Raw genomic sequence first — 25,723 nt, forward strand, 5'->3', positions numbered from 1 at the left:
ATTAATATCCCAAAGCTGCTCTGCACAGGACCCAGATCTTCTCCCTCAGTCCTAACAGGACCAGATGCCTTCCAAACCCCACCTCATGACGGCTGCTAGAAGCGGAGGGAGGGTGTTCCTGGGCTGCTGCTTCGGCCTGCCGAGGTGTGACCACGCGGTGAGCAGGGCAGAGGCCCGTGGAGTTTCCTGGGCTGACACACTTTCATGCCACACGGCATCTGGGCTGAGATTTCCCCAAGCTCCTTCACACAAACTAAACTTTCCCGCTCCAGTTTGAAGCAGAGAAGTGGAAGCCCAGTTTCCACACTGAGTCCCTGAGCAGGAAGCTGAGAATGTGAGAGTGAGTCACCTTCTGTAGGTTAAAGGCTGTTCAAACATCCCCTGATTTATGATAGCAGAAAGTCAGGAGACCAGTGGGGTTTATCTAACTCCCAGCCTCCTCTCTTCCACCAAAATACGCGTAGTCCTCCCTGCAGTTTTCCTAAAGTTGATGGAAAGTTTCACAGAGTGCTAAAGATCGGAGTGAATGCTACACAACAGCTGGGTAACTAACATCTGTCCATTTCTTCTGTCCATCAGTCCTGTGCTGGGCATTTCACCTCCCCTTTTCTCTACTTCTCTCAAGAATCTTAGACTCTGATATCATGTACTTCATTTTATAGATGACAGATTCAAGGCTCAGAATAACTTGCCCCAAGTTATACTTCTAGTAAATCTTCAATCTCATTTGTTTGTGGTCACACCTCATCTCTTTCCACTAATGATCACTGCCTTTAATTCAAAGGGTTTGGGTCAACACTAATAGCAATGTGAACATTTGACTTGTATTCACATGCTCATCCTATTGAGTATATACATGAGGTATATTCTATGACTTGTCATTCTAAAGGTTCTCCAGGGTGACAGAAGAGCAAAAACTGTGACGAGAGCTTGGCAGTGTGGGTGTGTTCAGTAAAGGTGTGCATGAGGCCTCAGGGAGAGGAGAGGAAATAAAATAGGGGGCAACCCTATAAGATGGTAGCCTGATATACCTGTGTCAAAGCTCCTCTGTGCCCTTGAATCCTTAGGAAACTGAACTCGGTCGTAAGTCAACAAAAACTGGAGAGTGAGCCCTGGTTGGGTGGCTCAGTTGGATAGAGCATTGTCCCAAAGCACTGAGGTTGCGGTTTCAATCCCCAGTCAGGGCACATATAAGAACCAACCAATGAATGCATAAATAAGTGGAACACCAAATCACTTATTGATCTCTCTCTAAAAATCCATTTTAAAAAGTAAAAAGTGAAAGAGGAGTATATAATAGAGACAGTAGAGAGTACAATTTTGAAAAGAATGGGAACTTCAGCTGGGTTGAGTGGTTGAAAAATGAGGTCTTAGAAGACAGACAAAGGTGGTCTTCTAAAAATGAGGTCTTAGAAGATAGATCAGAAGGTTGTCATGAAGGTAAAGGACTATTCTGTGGAGTGAAGGAGCAGGAGAGGTGAAAGCAGAGAGGGGAGTGGTTAGATGGTGAGTCATGTTCAAGATCTTGTAGGCAGACAGCCTTCGGTATAAAAATAAGGTTGAAGGTTTGGTCATTTGTTGACTATAGAACAGGAGGGACATTCACTGCATATGAGGAAGTCAGTGAATCACTTTCATAATGAGACCTTTCCCAAGGGGACCAGTTCTCCTTGTGCCAGTCTGACATGGCATGTCGAACAAGCCAGGCTCCAAAACACCCAGATACAAGGTGCTGGGGGAAGGGTGGACCCTGGAGAATGGAATGCCTGCTAAAAGGCCCAATATTCTGAGCTGAGAAGGAAGACCAACCACTCCGTTCAGGAATGAGCATGGACTTCAATCCTGTATGAGCTGTAACTCAGCTCCCTCCCAGCCAGACCTGCCTACTGATTCCACCTTCACAGCCAGAGAGCACGCACACAGGTGAAACTTTCATCGGGGACCCCGGACTGAGATCTCCAAGCACAGTGTGACTAAAACAAGGAATGTGCTCTGCTAACACTGTTTTCTATTCCACAGTGCCTGGCAGAGTCTCTGAGAAGGACCACACACATCCTTCTCAGATTTGAAGCATCTCGTCATGTGAACCATCTCATTACTTCTCGTAAAGAGTTCAAACAAGTATCTTTTGTTTTGTTTTGTTTTGTTTTGAGAGAGGGAAAAAAAAAGAAAGGAAGAGAGACATGCACCAAAATAACCAGCTCTAACAAATGGTTACTGGTTTAAAAATAGTGCAGGGGTTTAAGTTTTTGCCTTTATCTCAGTGGTTGACCTTGCTAATACAGTATGTAGATCTCTTGCCAACTAATCGGCAGACTGTAAAGCACGGCTTCAAGCTGTGGTCAATGATCTGTAACGGGAATGAATGAGAGGGTTTTAGCAGCAAGGATCTGTAGGCTACTATCTGTATCTGACAGCTGTCACCCTCTCTGCAGAGGCCAAGGCCTAGACCTTCATTTAAAAGCAGCATGGCTGATCAGATTACTGGGACAGTGTGTCAAAACTGACTGTGCTGAACTAGGGAGACAGAAAGTAAATCTATAAATAGCAGTCTTGCTGCCTCCACAAAGCACAAAAAGATAACCAATACTGAGCAGCAAATGCAATGTTTAGTCTTTGCAGACAGTGGGTTACAACGGCGGCCAGATCAGAAGGCTTGCTCCGTGATATAATGTACTGGAAAGATTGGCTTTATGGGCAAGAATTTAAAAGAGTTACATTCTTGGCAATGGTAATGGTCACACAGCAATAATTGGTTTGAACCAACTTTATGAGCTAACAAGGTTCTCTAGCACTTAATAATGTCCTCGGGGCACAGGGGCTCAGCAAGTCACCTTTCCCATAACGTGCCTGCTGCCTGTTTCCATCAGCCCACAGGGACTGCCAGTGTTGAAACACAAGGAGTGATAAAATAAGAGACTCTCCATTTGATATCTGTTATAGATGTCAACTGGGTCTTCAACCAGAACAGCTGCACAAAGTGCTTGGGGAGAGCAGGGCATCCTGAGGGCGAGTTATCTATAGGCCACGCTGATAGCAGGGCTTAGACGCTGGACACCGTAGGTTATAAATGAGCCAGCGGATGTTTTATAGTGTGTACCGGCTCTTCCAAGAACCATTTGTCACTCTTCAAGGTTTCCGCTGATAAAACTGGGATGTCTAAAAATTTGTCAACAGCCTCAGAAAGTAACCCTGAGGTCATGTCAGAGGGTGACAAAGTATGTGCTTACTTGACATGCTACAAACACACACGTGGAACAGTGGTGGCCACAGTGTTTCGAAGGTCCCTCCAGGTTGCAGAGTTCCGAGTCAGCTTCTGTGTGGCTGCCAAGGACACGGACAGCGAGATGTATTTCAGGAGCGCTGCGTCCTAACCAGGCAAACAGTGACCCAACCTGAGTGAGCAAGCCCTCAGGCCCTACCCTCTCTGCCACACTAGACCACTCCTCACTGGGGTGGGGAAGGTGGGAATTCGGCAAATGAAATTTTCCCAAGGCTGGTGCAACTGCCCTGGCTCTTTCTGAAAAGGTTTAGCTTAAATAATGCTCTAGGAAAAATAATAAAAAGAACAAGAGAAACTATATTCATAATGGCAAACAATTCCCTATGCCAGGCATGGTTCTAAGAGCTATGTATACACAGCCTGTTCAGTTCTCACAATCTGATGAGACAGGGAAGATTATCCGCATTATGCCCTTCATATTATCCCCATTTTGCAGATTCAAACCTGAGACAGAAAGGTAAAAGAACCTGTTCAAGGTCACATGGTGAGTAGGTAGGAAATCAGGATTCAGACTTAGGCAGGCTGGCTTCAGAGCTGCCAGATATACTCTTCCTTGATCTTCCCAAAACTGTCCCCTCAAAAAGAGAATTTTAGACACAGAAAGTGAACATGGAGAAAGAAAAGGTGAAAGGCAAATCTAGAACTATGTAGGAGGTAGAACAAAAAGCCATCTGAGGTCTGACTCTAACTTCATTCTGCAATGACACAGCGCACCTGTCCTGAGCAATGGTGGCCAGGCACCACTGGAGGCAGGCTGCTGGGTACCGGGACGAATGAGAAACAGCCCCTGAAAAAGCCAGGCAAGGGTTCTTGCTGATATGGGAGCCTGCACCCCGATGCCAACCTCTCACCATCATTGGTTTTGGTCTCTTCAGACCTGAACGTGAGAAAACACCCTTTACTGAAGGAATGCAGTGGGATGGGGTGGGGGTGGGGATAACAAGACAACACTGGGGGGGACAGGCAGCAAGGGGAGCAGCCACCATGCTGCTCTCAGGCCAATGGGAAACACCACAGGAAGTGCTCTGAACACAGATGAGTTGATCGGCCTTCAGGCTGACCTTCGGGCCCCTCTATGTGACTGCTGCTGGCCAGTTTGGGGCCCCTGCTGGCACGCTGCTGCCCGGAAGAGAGTAGCACAAGCCTAATTAAAAAGTCACATGTGCTCCCATGGCTTTACAAGTGTCACACTGGCTGTCTGTCACTATCTCTTAAAATCCATGATGCTGGAGCTGAGAGGAATAATTGGAGATCATTCATTTCATTTTCCCAGATTCAAATTCCCTGGATCCAAAGTGGCTAGCCCAAGGACAAACAGCCAGAAACGGGCAGAACCAGGATGGAACCCAGGTCTGAGAAGCCCCAGTGGAGATATTTTTCTACAACCCCATACTGCCAGACATGGAGTGGTGTAATACTATGAAATCAGTAGATTCAATCAGATCAAACATGTGTTTTGCAAAAAGTCAAGAATGAAGAAATAGAGTTTGAAGACCATTCGACATTCATGAAGGGCCCCCATTTCAGGTCACTGGAGACCTTCTTGATGCACAGGTTTTCTTAATAAAGGGTTTCATTGGCCAGTTGGATCAAGACGTGCACACACTGATATTTTGCTTCTGGCAATACCTTAAACCCCCAGTTAGGCCAGTAGAGAAAACAGCAGTGGCCTTGAGAGTGCAGCATGGTTTATACATGGCATACACATCTTTGAGGATTTGGAGAAATCTACAAGGGATCCAATGCTTTTCCACCTATTGACATTTACAAAGCAGTTTAAATCATGCATGAGAGGCCTCAGGCACATGCAGTTCACAAAACATAACTCTGAGCTCCCAGGGAATTTAAGCTGACCAACACTCTTTATTAGAACCGACAGTGAAAGACAGCTATTGCGAAATTCGTACCAGAAATGCAATACCAAGATGACAGCCTTAATGCCAGTGGATATATTATGTAGATTACCTGACTCAAATCTTTCTTGTTAAATAAGTTTCATGCCTTCTTTTTTTTTCTCCTCCAGAATATCCTCTGACTTCACTGGGGGAGTATTCCTTAAATTCCTTGATCATTCATCTGTTTTTCAACACTTTGGACATGCTAAGTTAACACAAAAGATCAGACAGATATTTAAACAGTGGGAAATAGTTAAACCTTTAAATGAACAACAGAGACGAATGATGAATGAAATATCTCAATGTTATTTTTTGTATAATGTTCCCATATTCAATAATTTTTAAAAAGAAACATTTTTGTAGGGCTGATTCATTCTAGATATACAATTGCCATGTAATCTAAGATTTTAAATATATATAATCATCAATTAAACATAATTTCACCTGCATGTTTCATAGGCCAAGAATTTCAAGGAAATAATGCCCCAATGAAAACTAGTCAGAGAAAAAAAGACAGCAAACACACTTTTCCTCTCCAATCATCATAGAAATAGAAACACGACGTAGATGTTTTAAATTCTGCTGGAGGAGGAGACAGAAGAAATGGATCAACATGACTGAGACCAGACAAGGAAGTCATCTGCAATTGGCATTGGTGACAGTTGGCCAAGGGCAAATTTGGCAGAGGCTGATAGAGTAAAAGGAGTTTCTGAGTGGATTCGATTATTTGCTTCCTACTGTAGACTTCCCAACACGTCGGAACCTGGCATGCTCTGTGTTCAATGTTATCACTGCTTACGAGCAGCACCATCTTCTTCCAGGCACCACTGCTTCTCAGCAACATGGCAGCCAGGCGGTAACAAAGCTACACACTCGCCGCTGCACACAGGGTTCACGTCCTTCGGAACAGGCTCATTGACTGTGCACGGAGTACACATCGGGCCGCCTTGGACTTGCTTGTCCTCACTCTCACAGTCACAGCAAAGAATTCCAGGGCCCCGAGCATCAGGCTCCATCCGTAGTCTCAGTAAACCAGGTGCCACTCTCATGTAGCTATTCTAATTTTTCAGACATACAGAGATGATTCAGCGATTATTAAAATACATTTTCCTTTTAAAATGACAGCCAAATTCATAGTAACCCTTTGTTTCCCATAACTGGTCATTTCAAATACATATATGAAAGTTGAGAGAACTGTATAATACACCCCACCTACCCTTGCCCAGCATCAACAATGGCCAACTCATGGCCAATCCTGTTTCATCTACACCTACCCGTTCCCGCTACTTCCACGTTTCCAATGATCTTCAAACAAGCCCCAGGCATTGTATCATTTTACCCATGTGCATTTCAGTATATGCTTTTAATGTTTTTTAAATTATAAGATGATAAAGGTACAACTATTAATGTAGAGCTCTAGTATATTGAATATTTAAAAATTATCCTCATATTAAAAAACAAACTAAAGAACAACTTTTCTAGATGCTTCCATGGGCCTCAATTGTTTATTCAAGTTCAAGAGCAGAGAATTTCTAATTTCTTTGTAATCATTAGAAACGAAAGAGATGTGTATAGCTGGTGTTTAATGAGTGATTTTCAAATGTTTTCCTAACTGATATCCACTATACATATATGCAAACATAAATTCACTGCATTATTATAACCAAAGTCTAAGACTGAATATATTAATAGAGAAAGCTTGAAATAAGGCCACCATAGAAGTTACTGTAAGTGTTAAATAGAGAGATATATCATGTATCCTGCAATCTAAGTAGTAAACTGCACACCCCATAGGCAAGCCAGTCTTTCACGAGACAATAATACAGAAGCTGCAGGTGTATTTTTATGTGTTGGGTATAGAAATGGTCACAAGTGGCCACTTGGGCATCCAAGGGCACGTGCGATCCCTAAGTAACCCTTCAGACACTGAGCATGAAGAAGACTGAGGCAGTCCGACACCCTACAATCAGCAAAATAAACTTCCGAAAAACCACCTTCTGTGCGCACACAGTGATGTGTTTTAAAAAACTCGGCACTGAATGAATTACGTTATATTAACAGAACTGACAGTTGATGAAATAATGCAAGAAAAATAATCTACTAGTGACCTCAGAAGAAACCACAAAGACATTAGACTAATGGAAGCACACTCACTCACTGCACAGTGACTTTATTTTTTATTTTATATCAAAATAAAAAGCCAACCTAACCCTTCCTCAGGATATTACATTTTGAAACTAACCACAAAATACTTCCAGAAAAGGGACTTATTTCAGAAAATCTATGTGCATTTTAATTTTTCAAAGGATGAGCAAGCCTTCTCTATCACAGTGTGGTTAAATGTGGAAAAAAGACTGCAGTGATATGAAATAAGTGAAGATCATTGATCTGAAATAGTCTATAATTACCACTTTAAGGGCAGAACACCTGTTTTACTGAGGGAATGGACATACATATGCAGCACACTCCCTCACCATAATAAAGAGTGAATGATGCCCCCCAGTTTCTCAATTTCCATCTTTCTTCTCTTCCAGTTCTGCAGGCGGGCAGTGGGGCAGTCTGTGGGAAAGAATACCTGCGGACTCCATCCCACCGCCACACCCCCTGAGGCTTACATTTCTCTTCACGCTCTACCCGAACACGTCAAGAGAGCACAAGGTGAACTTTAGTAATAGGTAAACAGGACAAGGTGCTGATCTAACTAACATCTTTTTCTTTCCTTCCTTCCCTCCCTCCCTCCCTCCCCCTTCCCTCCTTTCTTTTCTTTTCCCCTCCCTTCCTTTCTTCTTTTTTTTTACCCTCACCCAAAGGCATGATTATTGATTTCAGAGAGAGGGGAAGGGAGGGACAGAGAGAAAGAGAGAGACATTGATGTGAGAAACATCAACTGGTTGCTTCCTGCACATACCCTGCCAAGGACTGAACCTGCAACCTGACTGCAAATCAAACCACTACGTGTTGATTGATGGGACAATGCTCCAACCAACTGGGCCACACCATCCAGGGCACATCTTTTTATTTTTTAAAATTTGCCCTGGCTAGGTGGCTCATTTGGTTGGAGAGTCATCCTGTACACCAAAAGGTTGCAGGTTTGATTCCTAGTCAGGGCACATACCTGAACTGTGGGTTCAGTCCCCAATAGGGGCATACATGGGAGGCAACTGATCAATGTTTCTCTCTCTCTCCCCTTTCCTCTCTCTCTAAAATCAATGAACATATCCTCAGGTGAGGGTTAATAAGTAATAATAATTATTATTATACCTTTAAAAATATTTTCTATAAAAAACTGAGCTCTACAGAACAGCTCATATAATGAGGAATAATAAATACAGGGGGATTACTCAAAGATATTTCATTGCATCATGAAATCTCTTACTACTTTGGAAACGACTACTGTATTGCCTTCATGTAAAGATTTAGTGGCAAGAGTGTTTGTTTCTTAAAATTTCAGAGAATCTCATCACTGCTAGGGAGTGCCCACCGTTACATTAGAGAATAAGCACCATTCCATCCAATCTTCAATGATAAATGGAACCCCTTACAATACCTGCCATGTGCCTAGTTGCTCTGGGCTTGGTGAGGGCTCACTCATTCTTCCTTAACGCAGCTAATTTCAACATAGCCCCACTTTTAGATTTTAGCTCAATATAAGAAAGAGCTTTCTGTCTCCTTGTGGTTTCAACTCACTTTTCCAAGCTCTATCCCTAGAGATCCCACAAGATGATCCTAATCTCTTTTGCTGGAAAGGATTTTAAGCAACTGCATTTCAAAAAGTCACTGCGTTCCTCAAATCTGCTCTTGCCAGGAAAACATTCATAGTCATTTTAACCACTTTATAGGACACAGCTTCAAAAACAGCTTAGTCATCATCTGTTTGTTCATTCATTCATTTTCCAGGCAAACATCTATCATTATTTCAACTGTTCTTCATAAGCATGACTTTAAGAATATACTCATGGTCTGCTTATTTGTTCATTCCCTCCTTCCTTCCTTCATTTGTTCATTGGCAAACAGTGAGTGAGTCTCCACCCCTGTTAAGTTCCAGGCACTGTCCTGTATGTTCTGGACATACGCACACAAAAGAAATCAGAAGCTCCTGGTGACATGTGGATGTGGCATCACGACGGTGTGCGGTAAGTACTGTCCTAGAGGTGTGCAAATGAACAGTGCTGACATGAATGAGCAAGTGTCCTAAGATCACTTCTAAATGCTTTATGATATCCTAGTCTGTCAAAACAGACTCCAGGCTAACCAACTGCTCCTCTTGGAGTGAATCTGTCCCCCTCAGAGCGACAGGCCACACTGCTGCAGAAAATACTGAGCAGTGGTGTTGGTGGCCTCCCTAGCAGCTTGTTCCTTCTCTGCTACCAGAAAACCCTGACTTTGTTCGGGTACCAGTCCTGTGCCCAGCCTGGAGATGCTCAAGTGGTCTAAGCTAATCTGTATTTGCTAATGACCACTTTTCACAGACATGGGACCTACCTCTAGCTGGATCATTAGTGAGACACAAGGGGACACCTGCTGCAGGACCACTGGAAAGGATTTTCCTTCCTAATAAAAAGAAACACAATGAAGGAGTATGGAGGAGAAACACAATGAAGGAGTCTTCTCCATCCATTGGTCCGTCTCTCCCTCCCTTTCTTCAGCACCTGGGTCAGAGACAATGCTTGGAGCTATGGCAGCCATGTTATCAGCAGAAGGTGAAGCTAAGAGACTCTCATAGAAGTCAGTTCAACACTCATCTGGTGACCTCCAGACATCTTGCTTGGTGAGATAATTAACTGAACACCCTCCTTTTATGGACAGTTTGGTTAGACATTCTGTTATTTGCAGCTAGAGCCTCCTACCTGGCACAGAGACATGCAGATCTTCAGAGCAAGGGCCTCTGTGATGGACTGGTTGCGAGGAGGAAGTAGCTCTTATTGGTAAAACAAGAAAGAGGTCAAGTGGAAACTTTGGAGAAGGAACCTATGGTTCCATGTGGTAAGATTTAGAAAGGGAGAATGTGGACTAAAGGAAGATGAAATTATTAGATGACAATAATAGTCTCACTCTGGTTTGAAACATTTATTCAAAACCAAGACAGTGAAAAAGAACCACCTTATCATACTTTTGCTCACTGACGCAAACTTTTAAAACCTTTTAGAATCTCATTTATCTAGAGTAAAGGGGACCCATCGTATGATTCGTATCCTAAAAAGTAAAGAGAATGACATGCCCACAGTGCTCCAGAGAGGGGTCCCTTTGGCACGGCTGGCACTTAAAACGTTGCTTTCAACCCTTTGTCACATGCTGTTCTCACTGGATCCTGCGGCTTTCAGGGAGATAACCTAATCCACTGAAAACATCGACTGCATTTACCTGGTGTGGGATTACAAAACCCTCGTTAGCGCAGAATTAGAAGTCAAAAATGCTGTGTTTTTGTTGGGTAAACAACAAGAAGAAAGGAACCCACCAGGGAAGTGACACAGGAGTGGGGGAGATTTTAAGGCCAAGAGTCTCACAGCTTGAAATATTCTAGCCCGATTTCACAAACATTAGGAAAATAAATTCTGTTTTTCCAAGTTACTGGCACTGAAGGGCATCTTCTAGGAACTGAAACGTTCTCATTTTTTAAAGTGTTAATAGTTAAAAAAGGGGTTTTGATAGAAAGTTTACTGGAAATCTTTATGAATGGCCCTGTCTTCTTGAAGCCCCACTCCCCAAATCTGCTTTGAGCCCAAATCGATTCCTTCCTTCATTCAACTTTTTAATTCTCTAGTGAAAGGCTACTAGAGACCCCTGGGTGTGGCGGTGAACAGAGCAGGCAGAATCCCTGTCCTGCAGTGGAGGAAACAGACAAGGAACAGGGTGTGTGTGTGCACGCCGGTGTGTGAGTGCTGGCTACATGCTGTAAGAAAGCAGGGAATATCCTTATATGCAGGCAATTCTGAGTGTGGGGACACTGCTGTGTGACAGAGTAGTCAGAGGGAGCCTCCCTGAGGAGGTGACATTTAAACAGAGACCTGAAGCCAAGTGACCCTGTAAGAGCGCAGAGCACTGGGGCAGATGGAGCAAACCTCTGAGGTGCGAAGTGGCTCAGCCCGTTGGGAAAACAGAGGCCAGTGCATCTGGGTGGCGTTGCGGAAGCTGAAGTCGAGCAGCAGACATGTGTCAGACTCAGTTAAGGACCTTTACTCCAAATGTCAAGACAAGACAATGTAAGGTTTTAAGCGTCCTGGACTCTCAGTTCCTTGACCTTCTCACTGGCAATGATTTGGATATCACGGTTTAAAAACTGGTGTCATTAACGGTAGTGACAAGATGAAGGGTGTGGCAATGGGAATGGGGGGCTGAGGTGGAAGCGAGGAGGTCAGGAACAGAGAGGCTTGAGGCTCAGGTGGGCGGCCATGTGAGTCCTGAGTCTCTGAGGAAAGAAGGGGCCAGCCAGATGCCAAATGCTCTACAAACGCGGGGGGGGGGGGGGGGGGGAGTNGGAGGGCAGTAGATGAGGGCAGAAGAGGTATCACACGACCCATGCCTTTCACAGCAGCCCTTTTTAAGATGAAGGAGGAACAATGTATCTGTATTTAGGTGGAAGAAAGGTGAGAGCCAGCAAGAAGACCCCCGTCCCCAAGCCTCGTTTCTGCAAGTGTGCTTATGTACAGCGTCACATTACAATCACAACATGCAATTTGCTATGCTGAGGAATGAAGGACACACCCTAATGTGACAATCTAGAAATAAGACAAATAAACTTTTCCACTGTTTTTCTCGTTGCTACATTTTCACCTCACATATTCATTTGATAGGACTCAGAAACGGGCTGTACGACTATAGTGTATCTGTCAGAAAGCTGAAGCTTACACCTTTAGGTAAAACATTATATCAAGAGAAATCTTCCCTGCTTCTCTATGTCAAAATTTCCCATACTTGATTACCCTGCGCTTAATTTCATCTTCTCTTGATAACGGAGGGTCACCACTGTCGCTCGGTGACTGTACCGTTACTGGCAGTGATGACACGGAACGCTCCAGGCAGTGAGTGTGTGAACATCAGCCGTGTATTTCACTGACGCCCCCGCCCTCCAAATGCTGCTAGTGAAGGACCAGAAGGAGCGTCAGGGGCTGCTCTGGTTGTAACAGTTTGGTCTTTTCCTGTGATGACTGGTTGTTTCTTACTGCAGGTGGCACAAATGGTGATGCACTCCTTCATTTTACAGAGCGTCTGTTCAGGGGCCCAAGGGTAGGGACACCTGGACCCAGGAACCGAGTGCCTGGGCTGCGGGAACAACACATCGCTGCTCAGAATCAGGCACCGTCTGCACAGCAGGAGCAGTAGGAACACCAGCTTCTGATCCAGCATGGTGTCCCTACACTTCTGGAAGCCAGGGGAAAAGAACACACATAAATTCTTGCCTGCAAACAGGCAAGAGAGCAGGCAGCACTGAGCGAAGGTGGGAACAGTCCCCCACCACCTGGCTTGGATGCCGCTCACAGGGTGCAGCTGGGGAAGGTTTCATGGAACAGACTCGGAGCTTGACTTTGGGGTGTTCTTGGCTACATAGCAAAATAGCCCTGCTTTCCCATGAGCCTCACACACACTCTCCAGGCCAGGGTCTGGAAGGGCTGCTGAAAGTCGGGCCTGGAGTCGCCCTGCTCGCCATCTCTCTGCTGGCTGGCGGGTGTGCACCAGCACAAAAGGCGATATTGACAGTCGGCATCAGATCTGACTGCTCCCGACAGCTCCTGTGATACAGCAACCTCCGGGACTCGAGGACACATCTGTGAGGAGATGTCGTCGCTGCCATCTGCACAAACTGCATTATTTAACTGCGCTGGCACTGATTAACATTTGCTGTAACCTATGGTAATGGGCTCTGGGGCTTTGCATGTCTGCTACACAGTGGCAGCTGATGTCTCCTGCTCCGTCCTTAAAACAGGATGCTTTAATTTTTAATGGAGCACATGTTCGATTGGCTATACAAACAGGCTAATCTGCAAAGCATGTGCTCAATAACAAGCCGGGCTATGCTGCCAGAATATCAACGTGACTCAGCCAAGGTGGGGAGGAGAGGAGGGGCCTCCTGCTCACCTCCACCAGTCGAGGGCTGTGTGCTGGGAGCACTGGGCAGCTGGGAGCCCAGAGGTAGCTTCAGCCAGAGGCCCAAGTGGGCTCCTCTAGAGCCTCTGGGGGTCTGCAGCTCTGGGTACCTGCAAGCCCTAGCCAGCAGGGAAAAGCAGCAGGATCGGGCCTCTAGTGTAAAGCCAGATGTGGCATTAAAGATGAAATTCCCCTCTGTTGTACAGGCATGACTAGAATGAGATACAGGCATTCAACGTAATAGACTTAGCATGTGCCCTGTACTTTGCTCAGTGACAAGGATTTAAATACAAATGAGGCACAGCCCTTGACCTCACAAAACTCACAATAACCATAATGCCAGTGTGAGATGTGACATGTTAGACATAGGTACAACATTTTCTCAGAGAACAGGGGAGAAAGTAAGCTAGGAGGAGACATTTAAGTGGGGTTTTGAAGTTTGGGCAGGAGTTTGCCAGCAGCACTTAAAATGACAGTCAGTTCTGAAGGAATATGGTGTATGGGGAAATAGTAAAAAGTTAGGTGCACTATTACTGAGTTGGAGATAATTACACAGAGATACCTGGTGAGAAGTTGGCAGTGAGGGTCCAGAGCTTATGAGAGAAGTAACGTCAGACAAGACACTGTGCCAGGGTCCGGGTTCAAGGGGATACTCTGTGGGAAAAGGCTCCCAAGTCAAAACCCTCAGGACATATCTTGCTCTGGGATAGTCAGAAAGTAGGCTTAGCACATTACAGCTCTGCAGAGAAGTTCTGCAGTTAAAACAACTTATAATGAAAGCAAATGCCTAACTTTACTTCACTCACTATTTCCTCAACTTACTTGTTCATGGAATCATTCCTTCCAGTTACACTCTCTACCATTCCCTGAAAGGATGGATGTGCTGCTGTAGCGAACTCCCAGAATGCTTCCTGCTGCCGGGTCTGGGGTTCGATGGGTGTGGGACTAGGGAAGACTGAGCGATTCTAACCTCACACTTCCGCCAACGCATCCCTTGTCTATCTCCACTATTCTGTCCAGGAAATCTAGATAGTAGCTATCAAAACGAGTGACATTTATTCATTCATGTTTGTTTCTACATTAGGGACATATTTTATTCATCTCTGCATTTACAGTGTCAAAATCTGTTACCTGGCAAGCACAGGAACCCGGTGAATATTTACTAACTGAACGAAAAAATTCTACAATGGTGGAATAGAACAGAGTCAGTTAACCTGGGCTCCAAGCTTCAACCCAGGCCTCCTTGGCACAGCCCCTCATCACTGGAGGCTAGCTGTCCAACATGACAGCTGAGCATTGTCCATCTGGGCTGCCCCTTGGTGGTCCCTTGGGAACGCAGCATTCATTCAGACTGCCAGTGGGTGGGTGGGCTGCTTTTATCAGCCACACAGTCCTGGCTCCTGGACAGCTACTCAGCCTCCACAGCCTGACTTCCCTCTGGCCTGGCCACGCAGGGTAGCAGGGTTTGCTGTTAAAGCATCTTATTTACCGCCTACCTCTAGGCCAGCTCCTCTGGTGAGAGAAAGCTGCAGCACTGAGACTAAGCTTAGGAGATACCAGAGTGTCCTGGGGCCAAAGACTTCTCTCCGCAAGGACCTACAGTCTGTCAGTGTGTGTGCGCTTTCCCTTGGTTCGGTTGGGGGCTAACTGATCAAGTGTGCATCCCAGAGACGGGGCAGTTAAACAATCAAAGGGCCTTTTCATGAGGAGCCCCAATAAAACCTTCAAAATCCCTCTCAGATCATTAGCCTGTAAGTAATTAGCTCTACCTACCCTAGTCTAACTCAAGTTTAAAACTTCTTTCTATAGTCAGCAAGGCTTCCCAAACCACCTCCCTGTTCTCATTAGAGCGAGGAAACACTTTTCTCTGTTGCCCACGAGGGTAGCGTTGGCACCTGCCTGGCCGCCTTGTTGAGGTCTGTGTGTGCCATGACGGCAGCACAAAAGTGCTGCTGAAGACCCTGTGAAGAAGGCAGAGGGCTGGTTCTGGCCCAGCCTCACGGTGGTCCATGGCCTGCCCTTGTCCTTCCAAGGGCTCTCAATCACTTTTCCCCCTTTAAGTCACACCCTTGGTAACGTGTTTCATTTTGTTACAAGATTTCTAAGAAGTCACAGCACATGAAAAAACAAATGCAATAAAATGAGAACCAAGTCTGTGGGGTTCTGTCTACACCATCAAATAGAAAGAAGACTTGGAAGGAGGCTGGATGACCAAAATGGAACATGTACCCTAAAATCTGCCCTGCGTCTGGCTCTCAAAGCTTCTGCTGCTTATGGCTTCTCTCTGTTGCAAGTCCACTCTTCCACAAGTTCAGAAATAAAAGAATGGCAGAACCGATACCCTCATGTATCAGATGAGCAAAGCATGGCTCGTAGAGAAGTCGTATGCTCCAGGCCTCTCACCCGCTTCCTTACAGCAGCAGTATCTGAGCTGTAGGTGCTAGTCTCGCAGGTGCCAGGTCGGACTTGTGTCTAATGCACTGTGCCACCCACGGTGCCACCAACCCACTCGACTACTTCGATGGTCAGCAGGGAGGGTTGGTGCTGGAAGACTCAAGCTTTCCCATCGTAGATACCACCAGCTGCTTGGCCAATATGGCTGAAGCTACTCCATCCGCTTCCTGTCACTCGGGGGGCCCACAGGCCTGAAACTGCATTCTCAGATATGGCACATTTGGGACATCAAACACTTTAATTAGTTTGTCCGGAAAAATGAAACTGATCAAATTAAATATTAATCCCATATAAACTGTGGGTAAATCAGTAGGGGAATCATCAGACAGGAAGGGCCATTCTTAAAAGCAGACTTTGAAAAAATTGGTTTCAAAGGCCTTTCCTCCTGTTTTCTGTCCCCTGCCAACTAAGTTGATTTCAAAGCAAAAACAAAGCTTCTATTTTCCAAGCACAACAACGACGTCTAACCAGAAGTTTCTTTCGCTGAAATATTGAATGGAAAATTCAGTTCCTTAAATCTTTCTAAATCTTTGCCTCTGATTGGGCTCATTAATAAACATGCTGATTTTGTTACAGGGAGAGACATATGGTATAATCCGCTAACAGGAAGAAGTATTTTGCATTTTATTGTAGAAAACAAACATGCAAACAGGTTCTCACAGATGGTTTTCTTAGCTTCTGGGAGGGGAAAGAAGCTTAATAATGCTTGAAACTACTTTTTCTCTTTAACAACAACGTAAAAAAAATTCTTGTACATTTCTAGTGGAACTGCTTATAAATTAGATTAAGTTCCACTCCAAGGTCTTACCAATTCACAATTCACTTTTCCTCTTGTTTAACCATACATACACGCATATACACACATACATTTTCTTTCCCCTACTCCCCCCCTTCCTTCTCCTCTTAGAAACATTAACTTGCTCAGAGAGGCAGAGATAATTCAACAACACTTCACTTATCCATCATCATAAAGGAATAAGGTTTTCTTACAAATAAATTTTCCAGATAATTGATGCTTACCTATCCCTTTAAGGTTTTGCACAAATTGGTAGTGATGTTGGTTTTTCTTTGAAATAGACTTTACTCTGCAGAACAATTTTATATTTATAGAGCAACTGAGAAGCTAATGCAGAACAGTCCCATATACCCACACCTAGTTCCCCCTAACTGCGAACATTTTACTTTAGTAAGGAACATTTGTTACAATTAATAAACCAGTATTGATACATGATTATTAACTGAAGTTGATATTTTATTCATATTTTCTTAGTTTTTACCCAATGTCCCTTTTTTTCTGTTCCAGAATCCTATTTAGGATACCACATTACATCTAGCTGTTGTGTCTCCTTGGGCTCCTCTTGGCTGTGAAAATTTCCCCAAATCTCCCTGATTTTGATGACCTTGACATTTTGGGACAGTACTGAGCTATTTCATAGGATGCCCCATTACTGAAATTTGTTTGGAGTTTTTCTCATGATCAGACTGAGTGTACAAATTTGGGGGAGGAAGATCACAGAGGTAAAGTATTATATCATTTTCATCATATAATATCAAAAGTCTATTCTACCAACATGATTGTTGATGTTGACCTTGATCACAAGGCTGGAGTGGTATGTGTCAGGTGTCTCCACTGCACTGTGACCCCGCCTCCTGCCCCATACTGCATTCTCGGAAGAAAGTCACTATGTGCGGCCAAGATCTAAGCAATTGGGGGTACTCCTCTTAAGGATAGAACATCTACATAAATTATTTGGGATTATTCTGCCTGGGAGGTTTATCTCTTCTACATTTATTAACTTATTTATACAAGTATAAAATCATGAATATTTATTTTATACCTTGGGTTACAATCCAGTGCTACTTTTTTTATTGTTTTGCTCAAACTGTTCCAGGATTAGCCCTTAGAAACACTTTCAGTTGGCTCCTGTGATCCTTTGACAGATCTCCATTAATTTTTCCTTTTTAAGCACTTCCTTTAAGCACTTTCTGACACTATAAAACACCCCAGACTCATCTCATATCAATGTATCTCCTGCCCCAACCCTAGAATCAGCCACTTCTCTCATACGGCATTTCCCCTTTTACTGGACAACGGTGTTAGAACCAAGATCTGGATGGAGGTGTGCTCCCAGCCACGGGGGTGCCATCCTTCCAGCCCTTTCTGCTGACAGGAGACAGAAATAAATGTGAGCAGACTGACCTTTGTATAACACAGACTGATAAACAGCTCTATATGTAATCATCTACATTTATATTAAGCTAAACGTGAGTTAATACTGATGGTCTCCAACTCCAATCCATTCCCACATGGATCCAGCCTCCTCTTCCCTTGTTTGTAAATGCCCTCCAATAGCGAGGGGCCTGGCTGTACAGTAGGCTTTCTTTCTTTACTGTCTAATTTTTTTCTTGATATTTCTTGAGGACCTTTTTGAGAAGCTATGGGAGATAACATGTTTGTTCTACAGTGAATGAGATTCAACTTTTGGGAGGACGCAAGGTTATCACTGTGAAAAATAACTGTTTAGCTTAGTTACTAATGTTTTTTTTTGATTTATTGGGATGACATGGGTTAATATTGGTTATTAATCTTTAGCTCAGAAACCAGAATTGGAATCCAAAGAGATCCTGAAAAACTAGACCAATGGATTAACTCTAACAAGCTAGAATTCCATAAGGAAAATTATAAGGACTTGCACTTGAATTTGATCCATCTGCCACAAAAGAAATCAAGGGAGTCATGAGATTTTTGGCTTGGCCAGTGCTCTCAGAGCCTCCCAACACTGGGAAGTTGCCTTCACTTGGCTTGCCAGTGGCGCCGGTCAGCTCTTGAGCACAAGGCTTGAATTAGCAGGTGTCCAGGAAATATATACGGAAAGTTTAATGCTTTTACCATTTCTCCCCTCAGTGTTATCACCATCCTTTCACTTTTTGTTCACTGTGTGTTCAACTGTGGTTTGTCTCTTCTCCGATACCCTTCCTAAAGTATAGCTACAAATGAACAAACACCCAGACCAAACCAAACCAAAAATAAAACTACACCAAAACCCTAAGAAACCAAATACGCATATTGTTAGAGGACTCAATGTTCCTAATTTCATAACATACTATAAAACTATAGTAATCAAGACAGTCTGGTAGGGAAACAAGAAAGATGTAGAGACCAAAGGTACAGAAATTAGAGTCCAGAAATAAGCCTTCATACACAGGGTCAGCTGAGGTTCCACAGCAGTGCCAGGGCATTTCAACAGGGAGTTGACAGTCTTTTTCCTAAAGAATGCTGAGGAAGCTTGATATCCACATGTGAGAAGAGTAGTTTAGACTCTGTCTTACTTCACACCATACACAAAAGTTAACTTGATCAAAACAATCTAAACTAAAGAGCTAAAACTATAAAACTTTTAGAAGAAAACATTGAAAAAATTCTCTATGACCTTGAGTTAGGCAAAGGGTTCTTAGATACAGCAACAAAGTATGATCCATATGAGAAAAAATTGATACACTAAACTTTATAAAAACTAAAAATTTAACACTTAATGAAATTAAAAGATATTATTGTACATATGAAAACTCAAGCAACTGACTAGGAGAAAATACCTGCAAATCACATACCTGATAAAGGACTTTTATCCAGAATATATAAAGAGAACTTAAAAGTCCATTACAAGCAAACAAAACTCAAATAATTTAATTTTGAAAAGTGGGCAACAGATTTGAATAGTCTTTCATCCAAGAAGATCTACAAATATCTAAAACCAGATGAAAAGATGCTCAACATCATTAGTCATTAGGGAAATGAAAACTAAACAACAGTGATACACCACTTCATATCCAGAAGAATAGTAACAATCAAAATGATAGTAAGAAACATTGGTGAGGATGTGGAGAAAACAGAACCCTCTACATGACTTGGGGAACATAAAATGGTGTAGCCACTTTGGAAAACAGTTTGGAAGTATCTTTTAAAAAGTTAAACAATAATTAACTGCATACCCAGCAATTCATTCTAAGTATCTAGCAAGAGAAATAAAAACATTTCCACTCAAAGATTTGTACATGAATATTCATGGCAGAATTATTAGTAATTAGTCAAAAATGGAAACAAATTTACATCAGTGGGTAAATAAAAAATGGTATATCCATTCAGTGAAATACTATTTAGCAATAAAGAGTAATGAGCTACTGATACACGTTCCAACACAGATGAACATGCTAAGTAAAAGCAGCTGACTGTAAAAGATTACACACTGTATGCTGTTATGTACAGAAAATGTTCAGAAAAGGTAACTCCATACAGACAGAAAATAGATGAGTGTTGCCTTGGATTGGGGTGATGGTGGGGATTGATTGTAAACAGGCATAAGGGGTTTCACTGACATGATAAAAATGTTCCAAAACCTGAATTTTGGTGATGAGCGTGCAGCACTGTCAATTTACTAAAAACCATTGCATTGTATACTTAGTACTGGTCAATGTTATGGCATATAAATTATATTTGAGCAAAATTATCAGAAAAGCTGATGAATAATATGCAAAACAAAATCTCTTTTGAAAACAATCAAAACAAAAACAATAGAGCAAAAGAAAACAAAACGTAAAATGAAGCTCTTTCAACTACAACCACCGGGTGCTGCACACCCCCAGACCTTCCTCACCTCCCGGCTGAAAGCTATGTCCCCTGACCAGCTTCTCCTACCCTCACACCCTCTACCCCAGGCCCTGGCAGTGCTTTTCTGCAGTTTTTGTTTGTTTGTTTGTTTTTAGATTCCGCATTACCAGTGATGCCGCCTAGTACTGGAGTACTTGCCTTTCTTTCTCAGGCTTGTTTTGTGGAGCACGATGTCCTCAAGGTCCAGCCATGTTGTCCTTACGGCAAGATGTTTTTTTCCCCATGGTAGAATAGGAAATTTGCTCAGAGTAGAACTTAAATGTCCTTACCCCAAACAAACAAATAATAAAAACAATAAATATGCGAGGTGATAGGTGTGGTATTTAAATGGATCCTTTCACAATATACATGTTTTTTCAAACTTCCACAGTGTACACTGTACATACCTTATAACTTTATTTGTCAATTATACTTCAGTAAAGCTGAAATTTTATAAAATTAATAAAATAAAATTAAGCTTCGCAAGAATGTACATTATTCAGTATTACCCACATAAAAGAGCTTTAGAAGTCAAATCGTCTACCATGGTGTTCCCTCGTTGTATTTTTTATAATAAACATGTATTCTGCTGAAACTTCAAAAATGAACTCTGTACCAGTGTATTACTGCTCTGTATCCACATTTTAATTCTGGCTACTATCCCAAGCAGATAGCATTCACTCATTACCTATACTCTGGCAGGGAGAAGCGACTACCTAAGGAACTTAAGGGCCCTATTTGTTTCTACCTCTTCATTACAGAAAACTTCAAAAATACAAAACTACACAGAAAGTAACAATTTCCACAAATACTAACTCCTGGCTAATCTTGTTTCATGTCTACCCCTACCTACTTCCCTCATGCCTTATATATATTAAGGGTAGAAGAACTGAGCTGCCCACTATGCTGAGGTGTGAATATGGAAATAAAGACAGCTTGGAAACCATGAGATGTCCCTGTGAGGAAGGGCAGAGGCAAATCCTCTGAGGATGATCCTCTGGCCATAAGACTGTATCTTTTTCCAGGAGTAAAGGCTTGGCCTAAGACAGAGAAGTGGAAGGAGTACGATTAACTTGGGAGGTCAAAAAAGACTTTATTGTCCACGCTGGGACTGTGCCTGGTCAAACATGAATGGACACTTTTCTAGGACTGATCTGCTCGCCCGAGGCAGGTCAATGAGGCTCGCTTTGCGGGGGCACTGGGCGACCATTTACAGCGCTGGATGAAGCAATTTACCATGAGGTCTCCTCATGCCCTAGAGGAACTAATCACTTCCAGTGGATGAGCAGTTGGTGCCTGGGGCGGGTTATTCCTATGAAACATCCAGAGAACTTGAACAGCATGGCAGCTTCTCACCAAACCCGGGGATAAGCACAAGTCCTGGAGGGTCCTCCGTCCTCAGCACATCCCAATCCTAGGAATCATCTCTCATTCAAGGCAAGGCCAGCACACAGTAGTTCAGAGAATATCCCTTACTTTTCCACTTTCTGACTTGCCTTCTGGTCTTGGTAGAGATGCAGGCCCCCGGTCTTAGAGAGAAGATGGAGAAGATGCAGGGGCCTCCCCACCCTCCATTCAAGCATATCAGCCCCAGACTCCTAAGATCTTACTCACCCACCCCTTTCAGGACACAGCATAACTGAAGACCAGCTTCAAAACTGAGAGCCAGATAAATGAGCCACCTTTACTGGAAGTAGGCAACTTCCCAGCTGCTGTACAGAGCCCCCTAGCATGCCCTGAAGCCATTCAGATCTCAAGGGAAACCTGCTGAGCCTCTAACCTAGATGACTGTAATCATACTGAAACCCCACCTCTGAAACAGCAGTCAACACAGTCTTCCGGTGGTCAAAGGGGAAAGCTATTATCATTATTATTATGTTAAACCTCTGAACTATAGGCCTGGCCTCCTGTGTGATCTTGAGAGAGAAATTTAGCCTCTCAAGTTACATCACCACTGTGTCAGAGGCCTTAGTTAATAAGGCAGCTAAGGCAAAGTGAGATTTGACGTGTTTGTGCTTGATGTCTCTGACTGGTCACTAGTATCATTAGTATCCACTGTACCATTTCCTGGTCTAAGGACTTGGAGCAAACCACAATCCCTATTTGATTCTCAGCAACAGATTTGTCAGGGTTTCACTACTTGTATTTTGGCAGCAAATCTCCTTTAGGTACTTATTAACTTTTAAATATAAAATCCAGGCATCAAATCATAAAGCAGAGAAGACATACACAATTTGGGTTAATTAAAATGCCTCCAAGTGAACAGGTGACAGACGTCAGGCCTCCTGGCACCTGGAAGAAAGGCACTGCATCAGACTGTTAGGATTCCTGTGTTAATCAGGTAATAGTAACTTGGGTAATTAGCAAATCACACCAAATCTTGTTTAAGTCCTAAATCTCATTTAGAGCCTCTTGGAGAAACTGTTTCAATATAAAGGACACACTCTCCTACTAACAGAAGATGCCCGCTGACTGGGGCAAATATCCAAGCTTCTCTGCCTCTATTAAATCCATTTTATTATGAAGTCTCAAGGTCTAATTCACCGAGGACTGAAAGAGACAGCATTTGTCCCTTTGCTCTTGCAAAGACTCTGGAGTTCTACTAGATTTCAAAGACTGCAGAAGTCCCAGGCCAGAAAAATGGCAACTGTCATTTTTCCACCAACCGTCAACTAGTCTACCAACGCACTCCATAACTGTCAGGAAAATAAGTAGTTTTGCCCCCTTGTAATTCACATGTAGAGAATCTAGTTAACACCCCTCAGTAGGCAGAGGTCCCTGAGCCTGGGAAAATCCAAACGGTGATGCTAAGCCTGGCGCCGCGGGACACTCAGCAAACCTCAGTTGGCGGGTAGTATACATGCTGAGGCTGGAGCAGCACCTGGGCCTTGTGCGTCTGCGTCCCTCTCTCTGCAAGGTTGAATTGTAAACGGTTTTCATGGACCTCTTTACAATACTCCTCTAGTCAGACCTAAAGTACAGCTGCAATGTTACCGAATTCCACTCCTGTCATGGTGCTTAGAATAGCTCCTACTGGGCTTGCTTCTGCAAGATAGTCAGTTCAAGCCCAGGGACTGTTGGGGGCCACTTGTCCATGTTTCTTTGCAGCTCAGAGGGTCATGAAAATAATGTTAAGGTCCTCAGCATGGCCATAGTAGTCAGTCTTGCTTATTGAGTGCTTGGAATATAATTTCTCTTTTTTTCCTTTGCTTTCTATTTATATTTTCTTACCTAATCACTTAGCCAGCATTCTGGAGAGGGGAGAGGTCAAGGAATTGATGTGTCATTGATATAAGAAGGAGAGGGGAGAAACCCAGAGTCCCTCAAGGCACCAGAGTCAGCTACTTAGTAGAGATGGGTGACTCTGACCCCTTGCTGTTCACTTTGAACCCCATCTGCTATACAGGAACAAGAACACTTCCCCACTGATTCAGACAAAGGAGAGAATAAATGGCAGGGTGTTCTGTTAACCATAAAGTATCATTCAAGCTATTGACTCCAAAGGCATTCTGAGGACATGAAAGCCACATGGCCAGCCTGGGGTAGTCTAGGAATAGGGCATCTCATTTCATACTCTCCATGGGTAACTGCCTGCCTGGTTTGCTGGCTCCTATGCAACATGGCAGGGACTGAGGAGATGCTCCCAGGAAGAACCTCATGTGGTCTCTCTGCTCTCAAAAGACAGGCTGTAGGGAGGGCAGAATGATGGAAAGGAAAGGTCTCTGGACAAGGAGTTTAGTTACAAGGGGTCTAGGAACAACTTTGTAAATAACCTACCACGTTAACCAATGACTTGGAAAGTAAAACAGATGATCAGAATGACAGCTGGTGAACTCTCAGGAAGAGTGGTGCCCACATGAAGTCAACATGGGTTATGAAGAAAAAATCATCATCAGAAGACTTTTTCCCCCCTAGGGAATGAGGTTGATACCCTTGAAAATGATGGAGACAGGGCAGCCCTGTATCCAATGAGATATAAATGAGCTTTTACATGGAATTCAAATGCTCAAGACAGAGAAATGTAGTTGGGATGAAAATGTAATTAGGTGAATTCATGAATGTTTGATGTGCCCACAGGGAGAAGATGAAGGTCTCCAACGCTAGTTTCATTCACCCTCTCAGGTTCCACATTTGTATTAGCAGCCGATGGGAACCAGGGGCATTATCTGCTGACAAGTTGCTACAGACACCATGCTTTTTGTCACCTTTCCCACTTTGTGTGTGCAGTTCCTCCTCCCTGGCGCATTAAACCCTAGCTCTCCCCCGGCCATCTCCAGCTCACGAATACAATACTCCATTTCCCAGAAAGCCTGGATTTGTGAGGCACCTCGCCTCTGTATTCCCCACAGGTGTCTCTCTCAATAATCTCTGAGGGTAGTTACTGCCTGTTTTGTCCCCACTGGATTCCAGGATAATGTCTGGCTCACATTGAACTGAATTTTCACACAACATGAAGCTGAAAATGGTAGTGCACTGGATCAGAAAACACAGACCCCAAATATCTTCACACACTAAAGAAATGGGTAAATTCCATCTTCTCCTGATTAGATGGCCTTTAATTAGAGTAAATGTAGTTTGCACATTTACATAAGAAACACACATGTATAGGTGGAGCACATAAGCTCAACAGTTATTTATGTGAACACTCAAATTAAGTCTGGAGCAAACAAATGCTTTGGTAAAACCACCAGAAAAGCCGACACCACTAAAAGGTGCCATGGGTCTCTGTCAGAAGCAGTGACAGTCCCTCACCCATTCTGGGTTGCTCAACCTAGGAATTAACAAACCAGAGCATGTCTAGAAGAGAGTAACTAAATGACATAGGGTTGGCAAACCAAGAAATTTGAGGAATGTTTGAAAGAACGGAGTATAGGTCTAGATAAGAGATACTTAGAACTGTGTAACTGCTTTCAAACATCTGCAGGAATAACAGACAGCAAGGACAGTGGACCAGGTCTCCATGGGACCAGGAGGGGGCAGAAGCAATGAGAGAAAATAACAGACTTCACTTCTTAAAGGAGGAGATTTTATATGAATTAGAGGTATCCTTAGTTTACTTACTGAAAACTAGGTTAAGTTTTCCAGCACAGGAGGTTTAGAGAGAGCCCAGATCACCTCTCCCCGGTAACACTGAGGACATTTACAGTAGAGGCCTGCATTCAGTAGCTGCTCTCAAATGTTAAGCAATGCTGATGTTCTATCATGCTAAGAATGTCACCTGCCACCTGTGTGCTTCACCTTACCCACATGAGGTCAAAGGGAGTGGCTGGCAGTTGCACCACAGTCACGGTTTTTCGGGAAGATGTTGAGTGGAGTTTTGATTTGAGACAGGTCTGCCTCACTAGAACAAGCAGCTGGTGCCTC

The 25,723-nt window shown here is 43.6% G+C and overlaps 1 protein-coding gene across 1 annotated transcript in view; it reads right to left on the reverse strand.

Annotated features, from left to right (window-relative positions):
• The window catches only part of AUTS2 (activator of transcription and developmental regulator AUTS2), a 1,160,553-nt gene that overhangs the window by 198,520 nt on the left and 936,310 nt on the right, over positions 1 to 25,723 (reverse strand). The window lies entirely within an intron of this gene.

This window comes from Sturnira hondurensis, unplaced genomic scaffold (genome assembly GCF_014824575.4).
Source record: "Sturnira hondurensis isolate 20B ecotype Veracruz unplaced genomic scaffold, ASM1482457v3 Scaffold0003166, whole genome shotgun sequence".
NCBI lineage: Eukaryota > Metazoa > Chordata > Mammalia > Chiroptera > Phyllostomidae > Sturnira > Sturnira hondurensis.